Source organism: Pristis pectinata, chromosome 14, assembly GCF_009764475.1.
Source record: "Pristis pectinata isolate sPriPec2 chromosome 14, sPriPec2.1.pri, whole genome shotgun sequence".
NCBI classification, from domain to species: Eukaryota; Metazoa; Chordata; class Chondrichthyes; order Rhinopristiformes; family Pristidae; genus Pristis; species Pristis pectinata.
The window spans coordinates 43843477-43853029 of record NC_067418.1 but is presented as its reverse complement, the minus strand read 5'-3'; the positions used below and the strand labels follow the sequence as shown (position 1 = coordinate 43853029).

Sequence of the window (9553 nt, the reverse complement as noted above, 5' to 3'; positions counted from 1 at the left end):
TGTAAAGGGATTGAGGAAGGTTAAGCCACAGGGCAAGAAGGTGACAGATATAATGCTGAAGAATGTGAGGTTGTTCACCTTGGTAGGGAACATAGAAAAACAGAGTATTTTTAAACAGTAAGAAACCAGTAAAGGTGGAATCTACACATAGGTAGAAGAAGCAACTCGGAAGGAATGGAATTGTATTTCCCACTTTCCACAAGCTTGCAGTGTTCCTGTTTGAAGGGAAGTGCAAGCACCCTGCATTCCATCAAACCTGGCAGACTCATCGCAGTCCATCCAAGTTCCTCAATCTCCATTACGAAAAGGAACAACCTTGCAAGTTGATGGTGCCATTCATAACCTCACAATGTTCCCAAATATCTTGCATCCAATAAAGAAACTGATTTGGTGATGGCACTGACAGATAAACACAAGACACAAGAGAGACAGCAGATGCTGAAATCTGGATCAATGCACACAAAATGCCGGAGGAACTCTGTGGGTTCAGGCAGCATCTATGGTGGGAATTGGACCATTTTCCTCCATAGATACTGCCTGACCTGCTGAGTTCCTCCGCCATTTTGTTTGTGTTACTGACAGATAAACATTGGCCAGGATACTGGGATGAACTTTATTCTTCCATGTGATCGTGTGACCTTTTACATCGATCTGAAGGGCAAGGAAAATAGGGCCTCGGATTAATGGCCCGTCCTGAAAACTGCTCCTCCAAGACAGCAGCATTCTCTCAGTGTTTGGAGAGAGAGGCAGAGAGGTTGTCCTATCATGGGTGGCTAAAGAAATTAAATCTATATTCTTTGGTGTTGAAAAGAATGAGGGCTGATGTTATTGAAACATATAAGATCCTGAGGGGTCATGACAGGGTAGATGTCGAGGTGCTTCCAGTCATGGGAGAAACTCGAATAAGATGACATAGTTATAAGTTTAGGGGGCAGTCACTTAAAACTGAGTGGGAACTTATTCTGCTGGTGAATCTCCGGAATTCTTTACCCCAGGGAGTTGTGGAGGCTGGATCGTTGGACGTATTTAAAGAGGCAGTGGATGAAGTTTTGAAAGATCAGCAAATTGTCGATTATTAGGAACTGGGACGGAAGAGATGAGGCATGGGGGTGATGATCAGTGAAAGGATTGAGGGCCTGGGTGGCCTACTCCAGCTCCTTTTTATGCATTGTGCTGGAATATAGGCTCTAACCCACTACCCCAAGGGCATAGAAGTCCTCCCCACTGAATCCAGGAGATCATCCACTGGTTCATGCCTTGCTGCTCTGGGGGAAAACCTTGTAATTAGTGCCCCAGCGGATAACCAAGGTATTTTACACGCTACTAGGACTCTCTTACCCCCACTGGTAATGGTTGGTAATTATTCTTATCTGGGTATTAGAGAAAGAAAGAAGAAAGGGGACCTGGTCGGACGCAATATCGATCGACGCAGTTGTCAGAATATCAAGAGGTGCAAGGTGGCCGAGAACAAAGGGAGTGCTTTCTGCCATTAGTTACTCCCAAAGCTTTTACCCAATTTAACACTTTTCAGTCGGTTGTTTTGAAAGGTAAGTTTCTATCACGTGAGCGTGACGTCGCTGTCGGGGTAATGTAAATGTTTTTTTCCAGCTCCAACTAGTTTCAAAAGACTAAGAGAGCGTGAAGAGGAGGTGGAGAGACCGAGAGAGAGAGATCGATCACTGGGAGTCTGAACTGAGGCAAGACACCACATTATCCTCCAAGTAAGTCAGCATTGGGATGGATGGCTCTGCGGTGTGAAAGAAATGATGAATGTTCAGCTCTCAAAGAGAATATTGAGCGGGGAGGGATCGCACGGGTTGCATTGTGTGGGGTGCAGTGAATCAGGGAGTCGGTGCTCGCTAGGGTTATCATTGAAGAGCGCACTGTTTGCCGCCGGAGTCGAATACAAGAGTTCAGACTCTTGCTGGGATTGGAAATTTGAATGGGAATCTGTCCGGGGAGAAGTTCTCTCTCACAGGGGACTGTCTAATGGGAATGCAACGTCCCCACCCCCCCCCCCCTTGTTTTCCCAAGGGGGTTCCTGTTGCAAGGGGTGGGAGTTCGGTGAGCAAGTGGGGGGAAGTGACTGGGGGAAGAGCTTTGGTTTTGGTTTTCGCGGGTTCGGTGCGCGGAATCTCATTCGAGAGCTCCTCTTAGTTGGCTGGAGCGGAAAGTTGCCGGTGCTGGGTCAGGACACGGCCCCGGGGGTCGGGGGTGTCAGCAGTGTGGATGGGTCCAAGAGACGAGTGGAGACTGGGGGAAGAGTGTGCTGGCGGGATGATGCTTGGGCTTGTTTAACCAACGCTGGCGTTACAATGCAGAGTAGTAGTTCGCAATACTCCGAGTGTGGGGTCTGATAGCCACGGCTGAGCCCAGTCCTCTCCTCCAGGTCCGGGAACATAGGGAGAGTGTTGGGACATTGGAGGGGGCGATTTCACTTGGAGGCAATGGCTGAGATGAATTGGGAGAGAAATTGAATGGGCGGGTCTTGGGGCTTTGAATGGGAGGATGGTTCAGCGTTGGATGGGAATATCTTGGCGGAGGATCTCTGGGGTGATACCAGGTGGGGAGTGAGGCAGGGGAACATCGGATGGGAAGGTCGAGTTCGGTGGATGGGAAGATCTGGGCGGATTGGACGGAGTCCATGGGGGGATTAGATGGGAAGAAAGTTATGGAGAAGTTAGTGGACGTGTGTGGACGGAGGAGTGACTGGGAAGATAAGGGGGTAAGATACAAGAGGGGATTCATGGTGAAGTGAGTTCCGCACAGCCCTATCCCCCTCCTGGCCAGTTCACTGTGGCTTGCTGTAAATCCCATGTAATCTCTTCAAAAGCCTTTAGGTTGGCTGGTGTTGGAGGGGGACCTTAGACTCTGAGTTTATCTGAGATGCGGTGAGGTTGCGTTAAAGCGGTCCTCAATATTACCAGTGCGGGGTTCTGGCTGAGGCCAGTCCTCTCCCCCCGAACCCTCCCCAGCGACAGTGGGATCCTCACCAAAACCTGGAGAGACGGGGGAGGGGGAGGAGATTGGGGAAACAAATGGAGGGGGGCGCGGCGAGGGAAGGTCATTGGATAGGGGACCGGAGAGTGTGGAAATCGATGGGAGAGGGCGAGGGAAGGACTTAAAATGCAAATTGGAGGGGGAACTTTTGGGGATTGGGAAGTGAGAAGGACCAGAGGGGAATGTCCAGCACACTGAGCCGACTCAGCCCTGGGCTGGGTATGGCTCTAGAGTTTGGGATTATTGAAAGTTGGGAGTTATCTCACCCGGTAGGGTTAGGAACTGGAGAAAGAGAATGGGCTTCTGTAAATGCTGGATTTGGGGATTTGGTTTCACACAAATGGATGACTTGAGATGCTGTTGGTTTAGATTAAGAGTTATTAATTACCTCAGCCACCGACAGACACCATAATGCCACCCCATTGGCAGTCCTTGGAGAAAAATATTCAACCTTCTGCTAATCAGAAACCAGTTACTTGCTCCCATTGCCGATTTTAGCACCAGCCTGTGAGGAATTTGCCTTCTGAACTTCCCTGTGTAGACACCATCTCTAGTTTGCAGATTCTAATAAACCAAACATGCATTGAAAGAACTAGTAAGCTGACAAATAAATCATTCTTGCTTATTGTCTTCCTTCCAACCCCAGAAATTAGTTTGCCCTCCTCCCCATTACTGGCTCCCAGTAACGTAAGGGCCAAATCATTTTGCCCAGTGACAAAGTGTGTGCAGTGAAGTCCTGTACTCTGTGGGTGGTGATCAATAGGAGCCTCTCTCATTCCATCCTCATGGTTGAATAGAGTATTTCTACCCCTGCACTAGAGACCAGCAGTGAATACTTCTCGGGAGTGTCATTGCCAATGACAAGGGAGATCTATATGAAAATTGGAGCAATTTTTATTTTAGGAATACATGGCTTAAACTTATTTCCAGTCAGTTGGAATTCATTCATGTTTAGGTACTATAAAGAATTTGGTTTTAGAAAGCATCAATTTCACAATCTTAGGATGTCTTGAAGCACTCCTTTAGTTCTATCACTGTAGTAAAGTAGGATATAATTGTGTTCCTTTGTGAGTTTTCCTCCACTGTTGAGGAGGGTGATTGAGAGTATTTTGGCTTTGTTTCAGCTTCAAAGAAAATCTCCCACTGTGTTGAGAAACACTATATTTTCAAAAAGTGCAAGCTGTAAAGTTATGATCTTTTCACTAAAGGCAAGTAAGCAGTAATAAAATATGTGGATGTCACAATTAATTTAGTGAGTAACTCTGAACAGCCTGCTTTGAAATAACACTTTGTGTCAAATTAAACTCATGGACCTGTGGTTAATTAAAGACTGAGGAACATTTTAAATCGTTGATGTACATTTTCTCCCCAGGTTCAACTGAGGGGGTGGACAAAATTGCTCTAAGAATTGGATTCAGGTCATTTGGAGGCGTCTGAGGGAGGCAGATTTTGACACCTTGTTTTTTACCCCTGTGGGGATCCTTGACCTTACACGGGCTTGGTTGTAATTGGGAGCTTGCTGTTAAACAGAGATAACTGCATAAATAGCTCTCACGAATCCTAAATTCTCTACCAAATTTGCTGAATTTCTAATGTTTGAAATGTTCATACAAAATGTGAATATGGAATCCATTTGTATTTGAAATGTTCTTACAATATCTTACAAATTCTCATTAAAGTTTGATGTTTTGCACTTCTCAAGTTGGGAAAAATGCAGGAGAATTAACTTGCTAACTGTATTAGGTTGTTTGGGAATGTGCTGGACAGCTAAAGCAGTGCTTCAGCTGCACATAGGAAATGCAAGTTAGAACTGGATTGAAGCAGAATCAACTGCATCCTTTGCATCAAAGTGTGTGCCAGCCAGCAAACTGTTTCTTCTCCTCCCCCCTCACCGTCCCCCACCATTTGAATGTAACTCTAAACCCTTCACTCAAATAACCCAAGCATTCCATACACTGTGGAGAGTATAGTTTTCTTCACATACTTTACAGAAGTTTATGGCACTACTGCAGGTTCAGTCCAACTGGTCTGTGGTGGAACCTGTGCTGTTGAGTTTAACCCCTCTATTATACGGTGTTGGGAGCCAACCAACAAAGATAACTTTGCTGGCAACTTTGAAATGGATGGCATTTAGTTCAGAAAATATTTTATTGCTTCCTGCACTGTACAGTACCTGGGAATTGCTGTTCATTGAAGTACGCTTAAGAGAAAAATAAAACTGTACAGCTTTGAAACTGTGCTGAGTATCCATTACCTCCCTGTGGTTAACACGAGTTGAAATTCTTTGGTGTGCAAAATGGCTATAGTTCTTTTTGAATTTGTGGGCTGAGTCTTTGTCTCAATTACATCTATCCTTTGCATGTAGTAATTTATCAATGAGAGGTACTTCCATTTGTTCTGCCCGAGATTTACAATCCATATTTTTGTTGTTTGGGGTATTGGTGATGGCCTGGTGTTTGAGGGCGGGGCACATTTGATGGTGGGAATCAGATGTGTCGAAAGAACAACAATAAGAAATTCTTTTGCAGGCCATTAACGGTAATCTTCCAGATATGCAGGACGAGAAAACTGGTTTCCAGTTTTGAAACTAAGTCTAATTGACCAGCCACTTAGGACGGACAAATGTTTCCAATTTTCTGCAAGTTGGGAGATAATTGTGTGATATGACTACAGTGGGATAGAATGTAATTTGGCAAAGCCTACCCTCTTTCTCCTAGAGGCTGTTGAGTGTTCCTTAAGAGCTCCTTGAACTGCAAACCTGAATTGTCAGCAATCAAATTAATCCCTGCTCTTTACAACTCCCTTGACTGATTGCTGAGAGGCATATGCATGAGTAGGCTAAAGATTTTTCTCTTCCAGTTGGATAACACATAGAAATGTGCTGAATGAAGTGCATGGAGAATGCTGAGCTTCTTCCTGGGATTGCACAGCCAAGATTGGAAGAATTGCAATTACAGCGTAAAATCTTTCCTCCCTGGAACCCTGCGTTGGAATCTCTCTCCTGGCTGTGACTTGATGTAGTTTACAGAACCCCTCCCTCAAAAGGGCTGAACTCTTTCACTCAGTGCTGCAGCAGCTCAGAGGTTAACCCGCTGATGATTGAGTAGACACTATGCTCCAGATCTAATCTGCTGCCTTTCTGTTTTGAGCTGCACTAAGTTCGTCTTTCATTTTTTCTACTGATCTCCCTTTGGTCTTCTTTGTATTAACTGACATTATGTTGAATTTTGGGGGTTAATATTTGCAGCTTAAACCAAGTTGCTGGCCAAAATTTAATGCATGAAGATGCTGTAACATCTAGTCCGGACCCAACCAATTACTTAGGAGTAAGACCTCCCTGGTGAAGTACTCCATTTTCCCCTGTGAAAGCCATGCCTTGGCTGCATGCCCTGTGCTCATTTTTTCTGAGAAAGTGCACTCAGGTGGGAAGGATGGCTGCAGTCCTCTGATAGTTTGGTGCTGTTGTGTTTCACATAGTAGTAGAGATTTAACCAATGTGCATGTTGCAAACTTTTTGAACTAAAAGCCATCTCATCCCATCAAGCGAAGAAAAGATGGAGTCTTAACTTGCCAGGTGAAGGGGACCAAAGGATCCCCTGGACCGATGCATATAGCAAAAAGTGTTAACTTGGCCAAGAGTGTCTCTGTGGATCTTGCTTGTAACTGCATATGACGACAAACCAGCAGGGGATCACACACACATTTAATATCCTAACTCTTCGATGAACTTTGTCTTGGTTTATGTATCCTCAAAAGATTGTGCAGTTGCAATTAATTTGGCAAGTCTCCTCAATAATAGGGCTAAGCCCCTCTGCAGTGTGTCAGCCCACATTGTTATAATAAGTTCTGTGTGAAAGAATGTTGCTGACATAGAGTTTTCTGGGGTCCATCTAAGCCCTTGGGGTAATCCGCATTCGGCTTGATGCAGAAATGTCAGAGTGTCACAGCTGTTTGTGGTATATTTTTGTAAATGCCTGATGCATGCTGGCGATCCATTCTATTGTCAGAATACAAGTCTCAGTATTTATGAATTGGCAAGCTGCCTTGTAAGAGATTTTCGATCTGATCGTGGCCCCTTTAAAATTCTGTTCCCTTTAGCACTGGCACTTTCACACTGCTGATCTGTAATTCTTTCTTCAAGCCCTTTTGTTTATATCTATCCTGGAACCAAAGTGCTTTCAATCACTGAGCCAGGATTAAGGTTGAAAGGTTGGCATTGACATCACTGGCACACTGGGGGTTTGCTTTTTCTTTAAAAAAAGAATAAAATCAACTCTCCCGGGAGAATTATCGATCCTTGCTGGGAAAATCCAATTGCTGTTTAGAAGGATTAAGGTCAGTAAAACTCTTCAGAATGAAGAGCTGCAAAAGGTTTCTAAATGGAAGGTTTGATCTTATAATATTCATCGGTTCTCCAAAAGAAGTTGGATTCAAAGTGCAGCTGCAAATTTTTAATCATGTAATTTAGTTTTAAAAACATGGTACTTCCAGAAGTGCTAGAATCAGGAGTTTTTGAGAAAATGTAGCAGCTGCTTGTTAGAAATCTTTAAACTGAAGCTGCTTGAAATGGTATCAAGTGGATGGAGAGTGGCTTCATCTAATGTGTGTCACACTCTTATCCGTTTCAGCAACTTATGTAGTCCCTAACTCAATGAATACCAGATCAGTAGAACTCATAAGTAGGTAATTTCTCCTGCCAGCCCTTGGTGCAGAAGCAAACAGTTAAGACTGAGTATGTTATCTCACATTGCGGTTCAAGCTGCCCTATTGACTTTTTGCAAAGTATTAAACTGGAGAATCACGCCATTTGGTCACACACTTGCCTGCTGATGTTTATGCTGTGCCTGAGCTTTCTCTCACTTTATTCCACCCTTTCTGTGTCCTGCCTCATGTGTGACCTTGTCTGCCCTTAAATGCAACAGTGCTGGGCACCTCAATCACTCATTTGGTGGTACAGTCTGTGCCCAAACATTCTTTTGATAAAGATATTTCTCCCGAAGTTCCTGTTAAAATGTGGGTTCCACTGTTGGTCAGCAGTGGATCAGTAAAGCTTCCAGTTTACCTCTTGGTATTACTGCTATTCAGTTTGTCTCTTAAATCTGTCAAGATTTTAAACAGAACTGGCGGCTAGGAAGACCAGTGGTAAGGTGCAGGTGGGGTACATGTGTATTTTTGCTTAACCCATTGTTGGGCAAGACAAATGATGGACAACCAGCCATGTGTGCTCATCTCAATACAGGTGGATACACTTCACGTGTTTATTTATTTACCAGATTTCCAGCACCATTCTGCAACCAGGGAAGTAAAACAGTCTAAAATAAAAAAAACATTCACACATTCATTTTGTCATCATTTTCACTAATCTAGAGGCAAAGTGGTTGAAGTCCACATGCAGATGATAATTCAAAGAGTGGATTGGGGTCACATGAATAACAATGCACTCTATTACTCTTTTTATGTTTACTCATCAAAAATGCAATTAAACACATTCAGATTCCCAGTTAGCAGATGTTTAATGCATCAGATGGGACTGAAAGATTGTGACTAAGTAGATTTGAATCTCGCTTTTTGTGTTTAATTTGTCTTTCAGTTGCCAAGCAAGAAAAGCGTTAAAATGACATGATGGATGAGCTTTGTTGAAAGCTTTTTTTGTTATATGAAGTGGCTGGTAAAAGGGTCTTATGCTCCTATGTATCCAAGAGTCATGCTCCCCACCAGCCCCCACAACTCCCAAGAGACTCTGATATGTAACAGAAACTTGTCTAGCGACTCTATATGGAATTCCTCCTACATTAGACAGGTTAATCCCAAGGAGTAAGGATGAGGACAGACTTCGTTTTTAATGATTTCTTCTAAAAATATTTCTTTAAGGGTTAGGATTAGGCTAGATGTTTTATTCTTGGTGGATTTTTTCAGCGGGGGGTGGGGGTGGGGATTGCGGATAGGCAGATATTAACAACTGTTGGTTCCTAACCTGTGGCAGAAGATTAAAACACCACCCTGCAGAAATAAAGCCAGGTTAATCACTTCTATACAAAAACAGTTCCTTTGAGATCAGTTTAATTGTTGCCTGATTTTTGACTTTCAGGGTCTCCATCTAATTCTTGAAACTAGTTAACCTTGTTTCATTTGTGAGGCACTTGTTTGTGTCTTGCAGTGAGCAGCATTGTGATGTCCAACGCTTTCATTCTGTAGTCAAGAGTGGACCCCAGAACTAAAGGTACATTGTTATTGTCTTATGGGGAGAAATGTTGTTTGACCTTTGGCCTTCTTCTGTAAACAGCTCAGTAATTTGGCTGCGAAATTACATAAAAAGAACTGGGTATCCTGGCTGACTCATTATGTTGCAGTTGAATTCCTTTGTCTTCACTAGGTCTGAATCCTAGAACTCCTTCTCCAGCAGCACTGTGGGAGAGCCTTCTCCATCATTGGTTTAAGGGGGCTGTTCATTATCAACTTCTCAGGGGCAATTAGAAATGGGCATAAAATGCTGGCCTTGTGAGGTAGCAAATAAGTAAAAGGGTTTTGGTGAAAGAAGTTCAGGGGGGTGGGG

The 9553-nt window shown here is 43.8% G+C and overlaps 1 protein-coding gene across 3 annotated transcripts in view; it reads left to right on the top strand.

Annotated features, from left to right (window-relative positions):
• Nucleotides 1–1406: 1406 nt before the first annotated feature.
• The window catches only part of mdka (midkine a), a 65655-nt gene continuing 57508 nt past the window's right edge, over nucleotides 1407–9553 (top strand). Inside the window, exons 1-2 of one of the 3 annotated variants that reach the window (XM_052029596.1) lie at nucleotides 1632–1721; nucleotides 9158–9220. The gene's annotated coding sequence lies outside the window, so the exon portion shown is untranslated. Of the gene's footprint in view, nucleotides 1548–1591; nucleotides 1722–9157; nucleotides 9221–9553 lie in introns of those variants that run through there. The other 2 variants (XM_052029597.1, XM_052029595.1) reach the window with 2 other exon arrangements.